This window comes from Tiliqua scincoides, chromosome 4, assembly GCF_035046505.1.
Source record: "Tiliqua scincoides isolate rTilSci1 chromosome 4, rTilSci1.hap2, whole genome shotgun sequence".
In the NCBI taxonomy this organism is placed as follows: Eukaryota; Metazoa; Chordata; class Lepidosauria; order Squamata; family Scincidae; genus Tiliqua; species Tiliqua scincoides.
Genome location: NC_089824.1, coordinates 150,265,835 through 150,284,412, shown reverse-complemented (window position 1 = coordinate 150,284,412; position 18,578 = coordinate 150,265,835). Strand labels below are relative to the sequence as shown.

The window sequence follows — 18,578 nt, the reverse complement described above, 5'->3', positions numbered from 1 at the left end:
CAGTTGAAGTGAAAAGACTTTTCTGAGTAGACCTTTGATATAATGTTTTGGTTTTAATATTTATATGTTGTTTTTTCAAAAGTAAATACAGAATGACTGACAATAAGGAAAAAAGTAATATCAAAAATCAATTGTAATAAAATATACCTAAAGTAAATGATTTTTAAAAAATTAATTCATATTAACATACCAAAAGCAATTAAGCTCAAAAATGCAGTAATGCCATTTTTGTAACACAGGAACAATAATATAAATAGTTGTTAAAACAATAAATAGTAATAGCAAAACCAAACTAAAACGGTCAACAGATGTCAACAATTAAGCGATATTTAATAACTCCAGTATTCCCCTGACTGCCTCTCATTGTAGCCTAAGTAAAACCACATTAGGTCTACTCCACTAGTCTTTACTGGGAACAACATTTTAACAATGTTCCTGAATATTGACCTAGAAAGTTGTTCTTTTCCTGCAGATCGCCTAAAGGGTGATCTCTCTTGGTATTGCCCTCCTCAGTAATGGTTGCTGAAGCTCCTAGATGTAACAAAATCTTCTCAAGGTGGGGGCCTCCTTTCTCAAGTACTAGAGGATAGGAAGGGCCAAATACAGTACTGTATCCATGCTTCAAGAGCAAACCTTCTGCCTGACAAAAATCCTTGGTTGATTCTGAAAAAAAAAGATGTGATGGAGTGACCTTCACCCTTATGCTCTGAATGTGTAGCTTCAAATGGGATGCACCACCATCATTGACCGCTTCTCACAGTGGCCAAGACTTTGAAGCTCAGCCCAGAGTGTGGTCACAAAGCACTGATGACACTCTTGTAGTTTGGATGATGGGCACAACAGACTCAGCCGCTCAACAGACTTGATGTCCCAGGCAGGTCTCCCTGAATGGCGACTGATCTCGGATGTAAGAGAAAGCTCATCAGAATGTGTGTATGGAAGAGATGCCAGAGTCCCTCACTCTGTTGATGCTTTTGCCCATGATGTAGCTACAGGGGGGCAGCGCGGTAAGTACTGTAGGTGCCTCCATTCGCCATGCTAGCAGTCCTTCCTGCTAATTGAAACCATTTTGGGCAGCGATGCAGGTGCTCCTGCATGTTGCTATCACTGCCCAGAATGGCTCCAACAGTGAGTGTGAGAGGCCACTTACAGGGTGTTTTGCTGTGGCTGCAGTACTTACTGTGCTGCTCCCCCTGTAGCTACACCACTGGTTTCTGCTACTGCATCAGAGGTGCTGACCATATCTCTGCCAAACAGGTAGTTGGGCACCCTGCTTTGGCAGCACTATCTCCTGTATTTTTTTGGAGAAGATAAAGGGAGTGGGGGTTAGTCAGTCCTCTTACTCTCGAAAGTGTTCAGTGCTGCCAGAGCTGTTTTTGCCATCTGATGGGGATAGTGCCCATCTAGGATAACCTTGTATGCAGCCCTAGGCCCTAAATTAAATTCTTTTATCTGTCATTTGTAGCTCAGGGCTCAATTCAGTAAAGAAAATCCAAACTTAGAAGTTTGGTCCATAGAATCATTCACCTTGGATGGAATGGAGTAATTGTGAGTGTTCTTGAATTTAGATAAGGATTTCTCTTGTATACACTGAGCATCTTTGCTCTATTTAAAAACACATAAATTTCTCAGAGTGTGTTTTCACAGACCTGGATCATAATATTGTAGAGGTATCATAGTAACCACTTTTCCTTGGGGCCTCTGGTTCCCAACTCCCACACTAATTGCCAGAGAAAAAAAATACTGTTTTAGCTTATAAAAGTTGTATTTTTTAAATCCTCGAAACAGCCATACTGAAAGTGTAATGTAAGATGCTAAGAACTAATGTGTGATCAGTCTCCCTATTTCACTAACCCTACATAAATTGTCGGCCATCCAAAATAATGAGATCAGCTTTAGAAACATGCAGGGTTTTAAAAAGCTCTTTGTAATTTGCCATTTACTTGTCAGCCTTCAGGGCAGGCTTGTGTTGTATGTTCCAACTTTGCTATGCAATTGTGTGGGTTAGAAATTAGCCTGTGTTTTAATTAAATCAGCGCTTTTCTCATAATCACGTGGCTCCAGAAAGTTCTGTTTTTATTTGAGTTGAGTAGGGTAAGCATAAATTATATGAGAAAAATGAGACAATTAAAATGGTATCATCATCAATTACTGTAAAAGTAGCTAAAATAATATGCTAGTTGCTATATGTACATGAAAGTACATAAATCCTAGCTGGCAAGCTCACAGTTATAAATGTTTTTGTAAATTAAAAACCCTTCATATTCCCAAATTTTTCTATTGTTTAATTGGACTGATCCACATACAGTATGTATTGTTTGGGCACAGAGTTGAAAATAGTAAGTACAAAAAATATGTTGCTGTTTAGTTTCATCAGGTTGTATATATTGTGGACCGGGTGTACATATTTCCACATGCATCACTGTGCATGGTATATTTCTCTTATTTCAGTTCAGTTTAACCTAACTTTTCTGCACTTGCAATTAAAACAAGAAAAGTTCATCTAACAATACAGTTGTCAATCAGCAGCATGACTATAACATTAAAAAAAAAAAGTTAAAAGAGCAGAGAAAAGTCATAAATTGCTGACCAAATAAGAATGCACCTAAAAGTGGGAAGAGAGGGAAACTTGTTGGCTCTCCCCAGGGAGAGAATTCCATAAGCATGGTGCCATCAGCAGGAAAATCCTGTCCCTAATGCCCATCAATTGAGCCTCTCTAATAGGAGAGGCTACAGAGCAAATAGACACTAAATTTTGGAATACTGTGTCCCCAATCCTGCAGAGCAGCACTTCCCAAACTTAGCCAGCTAGCAACTCCCTTCTCCAGTGTTGTAACCTGGAAGTGAAAGGCGATGACGCATTTCACGCCATGTGATAACATCACTGGCTACTCGCTTCCAGGTTGCAAGGTTAAGGAGCCTAAAAATAGCAGCCAGGGCAAGTGGGAGAACTTTTTCGAGTGTGTGGTTCTTGTGTGCAGCAGCTCTGCACGCCACTCCAAGACTCCTTTTTGCTATTTTTAGCACACTACTTGCCTTTTTTATTTCTCAGTTATACAGCACAAAATATGGTTGGGTATTTAAGTTCTCTGGATGGGTAAACTTTGAATATCGGAAGAAAAGGTAACAAACCCTGAATTTGTTATGCCTTCTACTATGATGGAATTTGCCTTCCATGTATGTGACTGGTGGCATAGCTAAGGGGGCAGGACGGTACATTGCTCTGGGTACCAGGTCTTGAGGGGTTGTCAAGGGAGCTTGACACTAGTAGCCAAAATTGTGGAAATCATGGTATTTTTGAATAATATCATGTTACTTATTATTTGATAGGTAATTTAATGCAGAATGCAATTAAACAAACCACACTGAATTATCTGTATTCTATCAGAAGTTATAGCAAATAACCAGAAAAGGAAAACACATCTCTCTTACCTAACAAAAAGTGTATTTCTTTAACTCGGGGATTCTCAAACTCCTCAGGAGTAAAACTACTCAGTAAAACTGAGGTAGTCTTGGCAGGGGAGGGGGGAATGCAGGGATCGCGAAAGTGTGAGTTGCGATCGTTCTTTTCACAGTCTCCACAGCTTGAGGAGCCCTGTGGAGGCTTCCACGGGACCCCCCAACCCCAACCTGCCTACTGCTACCTTGTGTAAGTAAAAGACAGCCCCTGCCCCCTCCCCAAGCAGTGTAGTCTTGGGGATTGTGTCACTGTATTCCCCCATCCCCACTCCTTAAAGCGGGGGTGTCCAAACTTTTTGGCAGAAGGGCCAGGTCATCTCTCTGACAATGTGTTGGGGTCTGGGGGAAATTTATATTTCAAATTTGAATAAATTTACATAAATGAATATATTAGAGATGGAACTTATATGAAAGAATGAATTTTACTGAGTTTATTTATAATACACATGAGATCCAGAAAAGGGGGAGGGGTGTTTGTGACAGAGGCATTCAGACTTCCTGCAATTTCATCTCTGCAGCACCAGCCCCCAACCCCATACACACTCACAGCCCAATCGGAGCCACACCTCCCTGGGAGTAAGTCCCTCTGATGGGACTTACTGCTGAGCAGGCATGCTTGCGAATTCTTCCCTGCAGCACCTGCCCCTTTCATCAAGCACACTCAGGCAGCACAAACAGACCCACAATTTCTCCTCAGTGCCCGTCCCCACCCCCCACCCCCAAGCCAAACGCAAGCAGTACAAAAAGACCCATGACTTCTCACCCCCATCCGATTCCTGGACTCAGCTGCAGCCTCCCCAACCTAACGGTGAGTGCTTAGCCTTTTGTGAGTGCTTAGCCTTTTCCCAGCTGTCACTGCAAAGAGCAGCCACATCAGGTTAGTGAGGGCTCCTGCAAGTCTCCAGAAGGCCAGAGGCTCATTGGAGACCAGGGGCTCCCTGGGGGCCACAAATGGCCTGTGGGCCCGGGCAGCCCTGCCTTAAAGAAATACAGGCAGAGCTCCTCAGGCTGGGGCATCACAACACCACAGTTCTCACTGTTTACAAAATACATATTTAGAATATTTCTGTGTGCAAATCACCCCACTAAAACTCATTCTCTCAGAGGTTTCTGGCTTTTGTGTCTGGAATGATGGTTGGGCTTATATTCATCATATCACACTGACAGGCATAGAGTTCTGCCATTTCAAGACTTTGTAATACAGCAGAAGCTGAGTTAGCAGGCAGACACGAGGATCAGGGGTTACTGGTTACCCAGATGTGCTGTATAACAAAATGTACACTCTCTACTTCTTCCAAGCCTCCTCCCATGATTACCTACTTAACAGAGCTTCCTCTGTGCTATCCCAGCATCCTTCAGGGCACCTTAGGATTAGAGATATTATTCTAAGTGGCAAGCAGATACAGCCAGACACCCCATTTTATACGGTCAGTTAAAACAGATGTGAAGGAGAGAAAGCTACAGTCGTTCCCAGTATCCGCAAACTTGGTTTCCACAGTTTCAGTTATCCACAGTTCACAATTCCCTGTCACACTCATCTCATCTGTTTTTGTTTTGTTTGTCCATTTTGAGCCCTCCAGATTGCTTCCTCTTTGTGCCTGTTTGTTAGTGCTAACAAGCAGGTGCAAAGAAGAAGCAGCTTGGAGGACTTGCATGGAGCAACAGTAAGTATAGTAGGGTTCACTGTTATCCACAGTTTTGAGTATCCACAGCAGCAGCAGGAATGTATCCCCTGCAGATATGGGGAGGACGACGACTATACTGTATTCAGGCTTCCAGGCAGCTTCCTATGTATCTAGAATTCTTCTGCTGCATAACTTCCATCTGAGGCAATAATTGACATGGTAAATCTTATTATTAAATACCCTTGGAACCCAAATATGGAGCAAGAATGGCTTCAAAAGTCTGCATTGTATTAACTATAGAAAAAAAATCTGAGTAAATTTAAAAGAGAGAGACACAAAAAGGATAAGTTTGTTGAAAATTGGCATATACGATAAACTTAAGAATTCTTATGCTTTTAATGGTGAATGGCAGATTTGTTTTATAGTTTGGTAATTTAAGCTTCTAAATATACATCAAATTTGTAATAAATTAGGTGTTTCCAGCTTGTTCCCAAGTGGGCTGTATTTTCAGTTTCTCACTTAATTCACCATTCCACCCTCTGACAGTTCAGAAATCATCATTTTGCTGAGAAGAGGAAAAGCCAAAAATAACATGGAGCTGTGTTTCTCCCCTCTTTATATATGAATCTAGGTCAGAGGTCAGGGATGGAACCTTACTGTAGACCTTGCAGTCAGTCTCCTTACCTAGGGATAAAGAGGAAGTCTTTTCATGAATGATTCGTAAAGTTTTACAGATCTTTCTCTTGCGTACCTATGACAAGAAAAAGTGTCCTTTGATGAAAGTAATGTAATTACCTGTTCCCCTAAAGAGATATTTATTTAAACCACTGGAGCAGGTCCAGTTCAAATGTTGAATCTATAGTCAGTCTAGAGACACATACTTTGTATTGAAGGGAAAGGGAATTTGAGGTTTGAACAGCCCTGAAGCCTTAAACTTATCTCCATGCTTGATGTTTCTAATGCTTTTATAAGAAATGATGGAAGTACAATGTATTTTTTTTCCTCTAGGAATTTTTTATTAAAGGAACTTGAATTGGCAGAATCAAGGAAATTGACCCATCTTCTTAGATAAGCTATTGTGGGTCCTGACAGATTCTCATTCTAAAAAGTGGGTCCCAGTGCTAAATGTGTGAGAACCACTGCTCTAGATTAGTAGTGTGTACTGTACTATGTTTTGGGGAGAAAATGTGGGGTAGAAATTGACTAAATAATAAATATTCGAACTGGCAGTAGTTCTCTGGGCCAGTATGTGTTTTTACTCAGCACTGGTCCTTGAAATCTTTTAAATGGAGATGCCAGGGGTTCAACCTGAGACATTTTGCAGGCAAGAATGTGTTCCATCACTGATGTATGGTCTCTACCCGTGCATGTGTGAATTTGTGTTTAGAATCATAAGTGTGGCTTAGGAAAAGGTATGTACTGAAATAAAGGAAAAGCATCAGAAAGCTCTATAATGAATGTTTCTCTTTTTCTCTCTCTAGTGTTAGTCCCTAAATTCTTTTCAGAAAAATATAAATAGGAACTTTGAGGGTCGTTAGTGCTTCCGGATGTAACACTCTTATAGGTGTCTACACACCTACCAGCTGCAAGCTATGTGGCTACTGTGCTCATTTCTTACTCTGCCCTTGCTGGTCCCAAATACCCCAGTCTTTTAATATTGGCATGGGTAGCATACTCCAACTCCCCTCCAGTACTTGGTAAACCTTTTTTTTTTTAAAGGTACAATAAGGGGAGGAGGGGGACACAGTCCTGACCCTGAAGGAGGAAACCTTTTCCGATTTGCACTGTAACATGAAACCAGCTGTGGTGGAAGCTGCTGCCAGGACAAGATCTATGATGAAATTTCTTAATCATCCCATATGAGTGCAACTTTTTTACTATATGCAACCGATAGTCATTTGGGTTTTTAATACTGGGTCAGCTGTTCTCTAGGCTTCCTGTGCAGTGCTTTTTCCAGACAACCTCAAAAGAAAAGGAGTGATTTAAATGGTAGGAAGGAGATGGTGTTCTGCTAGTACTCCAGAGATGGGAGAATTTAGGTCACAGAAGGCTACAGACTCAAGAACTAATGGCTACAATTAGTACATTGATTTAGGTTGCAAGTCAGATGCATACTGACTATTAAGATAACATTTTGGAACTAGAGGTTTTAGGATATTATTGAATACATTTATGGAGGATTCCTTCTAATTTTTGTTCTGCTACCTCCATTGTGGCTGCAGGACATTTGGCGTTACCCACTGTTTCGCTTGTTACTTCATGGAGGTGGGATTCCTCCTCACACACCAAACTTGGATCTTAGAGATTTTTCCTTGCTCTTCTGGAGCATGAGAGACTGCCTCGGTTACAGAGAGGAAATGTTTTGAACATATGCACCAGTAAAATTTTTATGTTGGTGTGGCTTATGAGTCTTTTTGCTTCACAAATGGAACCTGCTGATCACCATGGTTGGAGTCTAGTTCAGATGCTAGGACCTGCCATATATTTAAACCTTGGCTCACATGCTTGCATCATGAGTCACCCTTGGTGTAGTGTGCTGTCTTTGGTGATCTTATTCTCTTCTTTTGGTATGTAAATATATACATCCCTCAAGAAATAGGAAGTGTTGTGGCTCTGATAAGAATTGGCCATGGGTACCACTACTTTCAGAGATGAACACCCAATCCTATCCTTGACTGGTCGGCACATTGCAGTGCTGCTAAGTTGCCCTCCACTGCATCCTGTAGGGCGGCCAGGAACCAGGCTGACTGGGGAAGGTAAGTAACGAAAATCTTTTCGGTACCTCCTCCGCAACTCCCTGGTCCCCTCTGGTGTAACTCTCTGGTCCCCGCTGGTGTAACTCTGAGGAGGTGGGGGTGTGAGCCTCCCCTGTCTGCTGCTTTCATCCCCTTGCAGCTACCCCAGTTGTTCCTCCCCTCTTGCTGACTTTGGGTGTCTCCCTGATGGTCCAGGGTGTTCTGCTCATCAGGCCTGGTACTTCTTCTGGCCCAGCAGAACCTTGTCACAGTGCTGGACTGGCAGCTGTGGGAATCCTGCAAGACTGCACTGAGTAACTGGCACTAACTAGCACTAGAGCAGGTGTGCTCAATAGGTGGATCACGATCTACCGGTAGATCGCGAGGCAAAATGAGTAGATCGCGGAGTGCTGACCCCCCCTTCAGGTGCCTGTGGGAGGAAACGCCGGGAGTAAGGCCCATTGTACTCAATGGGGCTTACTCCCAGGTAAGTGTGGCTAGGATTGCAGCCTCACAGCCTAATCCTAGGCATGTCTACTCAGGAGTAAGTCCTGTTATACTCAGTGGGGCTCAAGGTACACCAACATACATTGTACACATAAATGTTATATGTTATGATGGCGCAAACATTGTAAAAAAAACTCTGGTAGATCTCCGGGCCTTGCTGGGTTTCAAAGTAGCTCTCGAGCCAAAAAAGTGTGAGCACCCCTGCACTAGAGGATCCTGCCCCAGACTAGTAAGTCCACCTCCGGACACTAATATATTTTGCTCTGTAATATATTTTGTTCTGAATTGTTATACCTGATGACAAGTACACAGTTTGAAAGTTTGTTTTCAATATCTTAAACGGCTCAGTGATCCAAAGAAAAAACATTTTACCTACTTTTTGAATTTTAGAGCTACTTCAAATATCATAAAGAAAAAGGAGAAACAGGAGTTGCTTGTGCTTCCACTTTCCTTGAATTGTCATAATGTTTAAACTGGCTCAGTGGAACTGCTATAGGTCTGATCTGTTATCTTTCCAGTTCAGGCGAATTTAGAAGTCTGTTAAATGCTGCACATGACACAGCTGAAGTAATGTAAATATTATTTCATTTTAAGTAGTATTCTCCCTTGTACTATTGTTCAAATAGGGCAAAAAAAATTCTTTTAATGGGGTGGTTTGAAAATAATTTATATTCTCTGACCTATATTCTGATAGCCTTGAATCAAATGCATAGTTTCATGCAAACTATGAAGAGCTGTCTCTCTTCTGGAGTCGGCCCTTAAAGTGCAAAGCCATATGTTAGGGAAGGGTAAGCATTCAACAAGCTGTACGTTTAACCCCTGAGAGGCAAACCTGAAGGCCGGTAATGTGGCTGCCTAGTGCAGTGAATGCTGAAATAGTTGGTACAGATGCCCCATGGATAGAATTACATAAAGCCTATAAAGTTTTGCTGGTAGACACAGTTAACCTAATTGCCTTCGTGTAATCTAACTCCAGAATTAAGGCCCATCTGCAAAATAATTTGTGTTTTATTTTGCATGCTGGACAATCCACTAGAAACATATGAAAGTGTATTGAAATTAAATTTTAACTGTATAGGACTCACTTTTATAGAAAAGGAGTTGTAAAACATTTTTGACAATTTTTTTTTAGATATCAATATGTATATAAGAACCCTTCCTTATACCCTCTGTCTACGTCGTTGATGCAATCAAAATCTGCTTAGTAGATTCTACTTTCTGTCACCAGACTTGTGGCACCATAGAGCGGGAGGAGGGGAGAGGCAGTACTGTTCCTCAAACTTTTCTTAATATAATTATTATTATTAATGCTGGTGATGGTAGTATAATCGATACTCCATCTTTCTGTATTGAGTACAATACAGATGTCAAGGCAATTTGCAACTTCAGTATATCAAACAGTAAAACAGCATATTAAAAATAAAAAAACAATATTGCCTCAGGAAGCACACAAGGCAACAAGATACCTGTATCCTGCTGCCACTCCCTTGCACCTGGTATTCTAAGGTAGCCTAAAATCAGGAGGTTGCACATATTCATCATGGCTTGTAACCTGTGATGGGCTTTTCCTCCAGAAATCTATCCAATTCCCTTCTAAAAGTATCTAGGCCAGGTGTCATCACCACATCCTGTGGCAAGGAGTTCCACAGATTAATTACATGTTAAACCACAATTACTAGAGAATGAGGTCAGTGGTTCAACTGTTGCGTGCATTGTGCAGATCAGATTCATTTCTCCTTCTCTGAAATTCCAATTTAACTTTGCAGAAGCAGCAAATAGCTTGTCTGTGAATGTTTACATGATGAGGAAGAATAATTGTCAGTAGTATTCCCCTCATCTGCTTTTTGGTAGTATAGATGGGGCCCTTTCTGACGTTATTGGCAGTAAAGGCTTCATGAACTCTCTCTGACCCTTCGTAGCGATACTTGAAACTGGCCTGCCGTTTCATTTCATGCAAGGGTAAAATGTCTTTCCTTCCCCTTTCTCTCTTGGCCTGAAATTTGTCAGGGATCCAAGTACAATGTTACTTGATCGTGGTTTGGAAGATTCAGTGAGTTGTTTGCCAAAAGCACAATTAGTGACAATTAGTGTTAATGATAGATTACTGTTAATTTCTGGTGTACGTATAAATGGCATCAAACAGTTTGACATTCCCAATACCTAGGTATGCTTATGTGCATGTTCTCTTGTATTTTTATGTCATTTGTGGAGAAGGAATGGTAAGGTGAGTGAGTGAGTGAGTGAGCTTACTCTGATGTTGTGCTATGTACATTCTAAAAACAAAGTAAAAACTGTTGTTTTCTTCATAAACAACCTTTTGCAAACTTGACTGGTTGATCAGTTAATTGATTAAACAACATAGGTCTGCAACTTAGATCTCAGGGCTGGCCAAGACCTCGTGACACCTCAGGCAACATGTCAAATGCTACTCCCCCCCCTTACTTGATGAAGTAAGGACTTCCCTCAAATGAGGAGGCTGGTTAGAAGGAGGTTGAAAGGGGGGGTAAAAAGAGTCCAGTCTCTCCAGAGTGCATGGAGGCTGCTTAAAACAACAGTAATAGAGGCCCAGCAGAGGTGTATACTGCAAAGAAAGAAGGGTTCCACTAAATCCAGGAGAGTGCCCGCATGGCTAACCAGCCAAGTTAGAGAGGCTGTGAAGGGCAAGGAAGCTTCCTTCCGTAAATGGAAGTCTTGCCCTAATGAAGAGAATAAAAAGGAACATAAACTGTGGCAAAAGAAATGTAAGAAGGTGATAGGGGAGGCCAAGCGAGACTATGAGGAACGCATGGCCAGCAACATTAAGGGGAATAATAAAAGCTTCTTCAAATATGTTAGAAGCAGGAAACCCGTCAGAGAAGCGGTTGGCCCTCTGGATGGTGAGGGAGGGAAAGGGGAGATAAAAGGAGACTTAGAGATGGCAGAGAAATTAAATGAGTTCTTTGCATCTGTCTTCACGGCAGAAGACCTCGGGCAGATACCGCTGCCCGAACGGCCCCTCCTAACCGAGGAGTTAAGTCAGATAGAGGTTAAAAGAGAAGATGTTTCAGACCTCATTGATAAATTAAAGATCAATAAGTCACCGGGCCCTGATGGCATACACCCAAGGGTTATTAAGGAATTGAAGAATGAAGTTGCAGATCTCTTGACTAAGGTATGCAACTTGTCCCTCAAAACAGCCACGGTACCAGAAGATTGGAGGATAGCAAATGTCACGCCTATTTTTAAAAAGGGAAAGAGGGGGGACCCGGGAAACTATAGGCCGGTCAGCCTAACATCCATACCGGGTAAGATGGTGGAATGCCTCATCAAAGATAGGATCTCAAAACACATAGACGAACAGGCCTTGCTGAGGGAGAGTCAGCATGGCTTCTGTAAGGGTAAGTCTTGCCTCACAAACCTTATAGAATTCTTTGAAAAGGTCAACAGGCATGTGGATGCGGGAGAACCCGTGGACATTATATATCTGGACTTTCAGAAGGCATTTGACACGGTCCCTCACCAAAGGCTACTGAAAAAACTCCACAGTCAGGGAATTAGAGGACAGGTCCTCTCGTGGATTGAGAACTGGTTGGAGGCCAGGAAACAGAGAGTGGGTGTCAATGGGCAATTTTCACAATGGAGAGAGGTGAAAAGCGGTGTGCCCCAAGGATCTGTCCTGGGACCGGTGCTTTTCAACCTCTTCATAAATGACCTGGAGACAGGGTTGAGCAGTGAAGTGGCTAAGTTTGCAGACGACACCAAACTTTTCCGAGTGGTAAAGACCAGAAGTGATTGTGAGGAGCTCCAGAAGGATCTCTCCAGACTGGCAGAATGGGCAGCAAAATGGCAGATGCGCTTCAATGTCAGTAAGTGTAAAGTCATGCACATTGGGGCAAAAAATCAAAACTTTAGATATAGGCTGATGGGTTCTGAGCTGTCTGTGACAGATCAGGAGAGAGATCTTGGGGTGGTGGTGGACAGGTCGATGAAAGTGTCGACCCAATGTGCGGCGGCAGTGAAGAAGGCCAATTCTATGCTTGGGATCATTAGGAAGGGTATTGAGAACAAAACGGCTAATATTATAATGCCGTTGTACAAATCGATGGTAAGGCCACACCTGGAGTATTGTGTCCAGTTCTGGTCGCCGCATCTCAAAAAAGACATAGTGGAAATGGAAAAGGTGCAAAAGAGAGCGACTAAGCTGATTACGGGGCTGGGGCACCTTCCTTATGAGGAAAGGCTACGGCGTTCGGGCCTCTTCAGCCTAGAAAAGAGACGCTTGAGGGGGGACATGATTGAGACATACAAAATTATGCAGGGGATGGACAGAGTGGATAGGGAGATGCTCTTTACACTCTCACATAATACCAGAACCAGGGGACATCCACTAAAATTGAGTGTTGGGCGGGTTAGGACAGACAAAAGAAAATATTTCTTTACTCAGCGCGTGGTCGGTCTGTGGAACTCCTTGCCACAGGATGTGGTGCTGTCATCTAGCCTAGACGCCTTTAAAAGGGGATTGGACGAGTTTCTGGAGGAAAAATCCATTATGGGGTACAAGCCATGATGTGTATGCGCAACCTCCTGATTTTAGGAATGGGTTAAGTCAGAATGCCAGATGTAGGGGAGAGCACCAGGACGAGGTCTCTTGTTATCTGGTGTGCTCCCTGGGGCATTTGGTGGGCCGCTGTGAGATACAGGAAGCTGGACTAGATGGGCCTATGGCCTGATCCAGTGGGGCTGTTCTTATGTTCTTATGTTCTTAAGTGTCAGCCTCTGCTCCTTCCACTTGCTAATGTCCTAACTTAGCACTCTCTTCCTCTCCACATTTCCAGTTTCTCTTTGTCCCTCTTTTCCTTGTCCAATCCAGACAGTGGAAGGAGAAGGAGGAACAGTGGGGGGGAAGTAGGTGAACAGAGATGGGCACCCTAAACCAATTGCTGCCTGAAAACACTTCAGTTGGCTTTGTGGAGTGGCCAGCCCTAATAAAATCCTTGCTCCATAATGGGCCAGCCAAACTACTGCAGAAACTTTATTATTTTTTTAAGCAAAAAATAAGTTTTTATATCCAATTACCTTCTGCATTAGTTATCACACAGTGGCGCTACAGAGTTGGCCAGGCTGTGTTAAAATGTTTGGCTACCTGAACGAGAGTCTTACTTTGCTAGCCTCTTGATCCATTCCTTTCAGCTGATGAATTCCTTTCAGTTTTCCAGTAAATGAAAATGCTGTGTAGACAATTTTGGTGTTTTTATTTTCTGAACATTTTTCTCAGTGTGTGTTCAGTTTTATCCAGAGATGTATTCTTCATCTTGCTGTCACTTTTTTATGTATTTTTATCACCGACATTTATAAAAGCAGGGTGTATTTTGCCAGTAAGATATAAACCTCAATTTACTGGAATATTGCTCACTACAAAGGCTGTACCCAAAATGATACATTTTGCTGATTCAGAGAACAGTCATTTGCTAACCTCCTAATGGAAGTGTTTTGCTGCAGTCATCATTCTATTAATTAAACACAAAGGGATTTGGTCACAGAATGTGCAAAATGAAACCATTCCCTGGGTGTCAGATACAATTTGTGCTACATCTGTCATTCCAGGTTATTTCAGTCATATAATGCCAGTCTTCGCAGTGACAGGATTGGATGTGACAGCCAGAGCCAAACTGATCATGATGCTTGTTGCAAAAAGTCCTGGCACTTTTGAGGTGGTTTTTGTGTTTAGGCAGATGGATAAAATGTACAAATTGAATCAGATATCTCGTGCTGAATGATTTTTTTCCCAACCTTTTCTACCCCACCACAACACAAATGAAATTTTTTAAATTAACATTGAAATCTGGTTTTCAGAAATGCCATCTTGCCAAGGTATAGCAGGAAAAAAACCCCATTTTTTCCCATTATCAAGCCAATTCCTGCCACTTTAAGCAATACACCCTGATTCAGGGCTTCATGACTAGAATGATCCTCTGTACATGTGACTGAACAGCAAGCAGGCCTGCAAATTGTAGGTATAATCAAGTCAAAGAGAAAGGAAGAATTAGAAAATAGTTCTATGGAGTTTAGTGGCTTGATAACCTGCATTTCTAGTCTCATGCATTTAGACGCAGGAGAATCTCTCTTAAGCTGTGAAATTCTGGACAGTACGATTGAGTGGACTCTGAAGAAGAGATGATCAAATAAGCCACTCTTCTGCTTCCCATTATCTGCTATGATGTAGGTTTGCTGATCTTGTTTATGTTGAGATAAACACCATAACAGGAACATCTGAAGCTTATGGATCTCCGTGCATGTAACTATATACTTCAGCAGAATCAGGAAAAGGCACTAGCATGGTTTGCCTTTTGTCTGTAATACTGTAATTAATGGAGCTTCTACTGGATTCCCATTTACAGGTGGAGCCTATTTATCCTTGTGAGTTCTGTTCCGTGACTCAGCGCGATTAACAAAAAACGCGTTGTGCTAAATTCCATAGAGGCCTGAAGGCCCTTCTGTTTAGACAAGCCTTCTGAGTTCCTGGCCTTTTTAACATCTCCTAATATTTTTTAACATCTGTTTACAGGCCTGATCCTTTTTTAATTTGCTTCGCTATGCTCTTATCTGACTAGTTTTTATCTGACTACTGTTTTTACAATATGTTACAATATGTTATTTTTTTATCTGTTTTAAACTATGTTTTTAATGTGTTTTAACCTTGTTTTGTAAGCTGCCCTGAGTCCCTTCGGGGAGAAAGGCGGGGTAAAAATAAAGTATAATAATAATAATAATAATAATAATAATAATAATAATAATAATAATAAAAGGTATGCAAATACTGCAGCCTGACACTTCCAGATGGAAGGAAACTAAGGCAGCTGTTATCAATCCATTCCCCTTCGTTCCGTACTCAGTTCTCCCATTGCCAGCTGCCTGGCTTCTTTCACAGTTGGGATACTGATCTTTTAAGAGTCCAGCCCTATGCGTTTCTACTCAGAAGTAAGCCCCAATGAAGTCAATGGGGCTTACTCCCAAGAAAGTGTGGAGAGGATTGTAGGCTAAATCTCATGCTTTGCTTGGTGGGAAGGCTTGCTTGTGTCGGTGATGGACTGGACCATGGGGGGGGGAATTCGGCAAACACTCCTGTCAGGGGCTCACTGCCTGGCCAACCCCTGCCTTACCTGGAGGTGCGAGGGGGGTGGAGGACAGGTGGGGGAGAGCCATGGGAGGCTGGGGGCAGACCCCACCAGTTGCCCCTGCAGGCTGCCAGGGGTTGCGGGGAGCTGTGAGTGGGAGGAGGAGCAGCGCCCAGAGAGGCACTCCTCCCCGAAGTGCAGGGGTGCCAGGGGACAGACTGGGGAGACGGGTGGCAGTGGGCGCAAACCCCGGCAAACCCCGCAGACTACCAGGCACTGTGGGGAGCCAGCGGCAGGGGGAAGAGCAACCCCCTGGGAGGTGCCCAGCCCCCCGCCCACAGTGACGTGGGTGGCGCGGCTCCGGCGATGGCCCCGCCTCACCTGCGGCTGCCCGGGAAGTAGGGAAGGGAGCCCTGCAGCTGGGTCCGGTGGGGGGAGGACGAGTAGGGAAGCACGCCAGCCCGCAAGCAGTGCCCCCAGGGAGGGCACCTTTCCCCCAGATGCTGCTGGGTCTTCTTGCCCCATGGGGGGGGCTCAGCCAGGAGCAGGGCAGTGGGGAGACAGGCGGTGAGGAGGACCAAGAGGCAGGCCAGGGCGCAGGGCTGCTCAGCTGCTGAGCAAGCCTCCCGCAGACTCAGACAGCAGGGCTGGGTTGACTCCGGGACCAGGTGCCCGGGCTGACTGGGTGAGAGGGGTGGAGCTGGGAACTCCATAAAGGCCGGGGAGGCCAATGATGAGGAGGAAGCCGGGCAAGGCTAACAGTCAGCAGGAAGGCTGCATGCCTATGAGACCCAGCCTACCTTAGAAGCCAAAGAGGGGGACCCGGGTGGATCTAACCCCCCCCTTTTTGGACCTGAGGGTGCCACAGGGTGAGTCTGAACCCCTTTTTGGCTGGATCCTCAACCCCCTCCCCAGGATCTGACAACTCCCTGGGTTTTTAAAAGCAATCCCCTCTGTTGCTACCACACCTGTGTGTGAGTGTGAGTGAGTGTGAGAGAGTGAGAGCAAGCTCCACCTTGCTGCACATGTTCTGGCTACAGAGGTTTTCCACCCCCCCCCTTCCCCTCCTCAGCCTCTTTGCAGGCTCAGGAGCTCCAGGAATGTTACCCTTCCTTGCAAGGGGAACCTCTTCCAGGGCTATTTCCCTGCCTGAGCCTTTTTGCAGTGTTTTGGGCTGCCTGGAAAGGGATCGAGATGACAGCACAGGGGAAAGGAGGCAAAGGTGTGTCTGACTTTCAGTACCCCCACCCCATTCACAGACAAATCTGCAGATAAAAAAATCTGTGGATAAATAGGCTGCACCTGTAATATTAACTCCACAGAACAAAGAGGAACTCATGGAAGGCATAGGAGCTCCATTCTTATATTGTTCAGTAATCTTAATGTTTTTTTGCCTGATGATTCTAGTTTACTCTATGTTGCTATGTTGTGGTTTAAAATGAGCAGATTCGTATTTCTATGTGCCACTTTTCCTCATTGTTTTGGTAATAAATCTTCCTTTGGCCTTTTACTAGTTCTCGAAGGAAGCCAGTTTATAAGCTAGTGTTCAGTGGAAGGTCAGCACAAGGACATACGTATTACCTCAACCTTCTAGTAATACAATGGTATGCAACTTTGGTTTAGTTTTATATGGTGAGCTGTTAATTGGATACTGGAGACTGCTAACTTTATAGCTCTGTAAAATTGCCACAGCTGAGGTGCACCTACTTATTCATGATGGCTCAGAAGAAAAAAATATACATACTCCTGTGCCACTCTTAGAGGAAAAACAAGATTTAAAAATAATTTAATGAGCAACTGCATTTTCTCAGTTCTTTTTTGTTTCTTGCTAGAGCAATGATCTAGTCACCCACTACACCTGTTTGTTTCCACCCACCCCATATGAGAGTAACTAATCAGCAGTTCTACATGAAGAGCTGTGTTTGACTCATGCACAAGGCATGCTCAATGCTGCATGCAGGTCAGGGATTGGATCAGGCCCTAAGTTTCTTCAACTGTGCTAATGGAATTATGAAGCTTAATAAATGCTCCAGAATTGCACTGAGAAGGACCCCATCCACCTCCATGAATCTGGGCTCCTCCCCACCCTGGGATCAAGTAAATGCCACTAATTCTTATGCTACTGCCATCAGCTTAATGACACAAGCCCTTGAAACAAGCCTTCCATTGACAGCCGACACACTGAGTTTCCTGAGAAGATATAGATGGACAGGATCTTGGCCTATCTCCATGCTTTGCTTCTCCCCCTCTTTCACCCACACATCCCAATACAGTCACACAACACACTCCTGTCTGGATAATGCTAATGTAGAACAAGATGGGAGGCAAAAACTCTTTGCGTTAAAGCACTAGGCAGGTTTGTTTTAATCAAATCAAAGGAAACAATTTATTGGGAATTATAATAGAACAAGAGAAAAATAAGACTTAGGATTTGATTTGAGACAAAGTTCAAAAGAGACAAAGTTCAAAATAAAGTAAAAACAGATTCTCAGCTATGACTTCCCTGACTTAAATAATACATTTACGGTTCATTATATTCCAGGTAGTGGAGGAAAAGATCTTGAAAGTTGCTCTCTCCTAGCTGGATATCAAGCATCACAGCTTTCATCTTTGCTTAGCTGCCATCTTTCAAGGTGCAGCACACATCTTGCTCCTTAACACAGTTGGTTAGCTCTCTTTTATCCCATTTTGAGGAAACTAGCCCTCCAAGCTCTGATATGTTGAAATGAATGGACATTCAAATTTCCTACCCCCAAGTCAGTTGAGCAAACTGGACCGATATCTTGGTGTGAGCAGAAAGGTTTTGGCCAAGATGAATGTTCTCTGGGGAGGCCAGTCATGGAACTTAAATGTATGTTTGAAGGAGGAAAGCTGTGTTTGATTCATAACCAAGAACTTTGGACAGAACATGTCTGGCTGATTCCTAGATTAGCCCTGTCGTACAGAGTGCTGTTTAAGGGAAAAGAGGTTTCTTTCAGAAGAGAGGTGCTTGCTTGTGACAAAGATCTACAGTAAAATTAATAACTAAGCATTACTTTGGAACTTGATTATATCTGAGGTGAAACATATTAATATTACCAGGTCTTATTAATATTGAATGAAGGGTTTTCAGTCTTTCTTCACACTGAAAGTTTCTACTACCTGTGTATGCTAGAATG

General features: G+C 43.2%; 1 protein-coding gene across 1 annotated transcript in view; it reads left to right on the top strand.

Annotated features, from left to right (window-relative positions):
• Positions 1–18,578, top strand: part of ROR1 (receptor tyrosine kinase like orphan receptor 1) — a 214,943-nt gene that overhangs the window by 68,271 nt on the left and 128,094 nt on the right. The window lies entirely within an intron of this gene.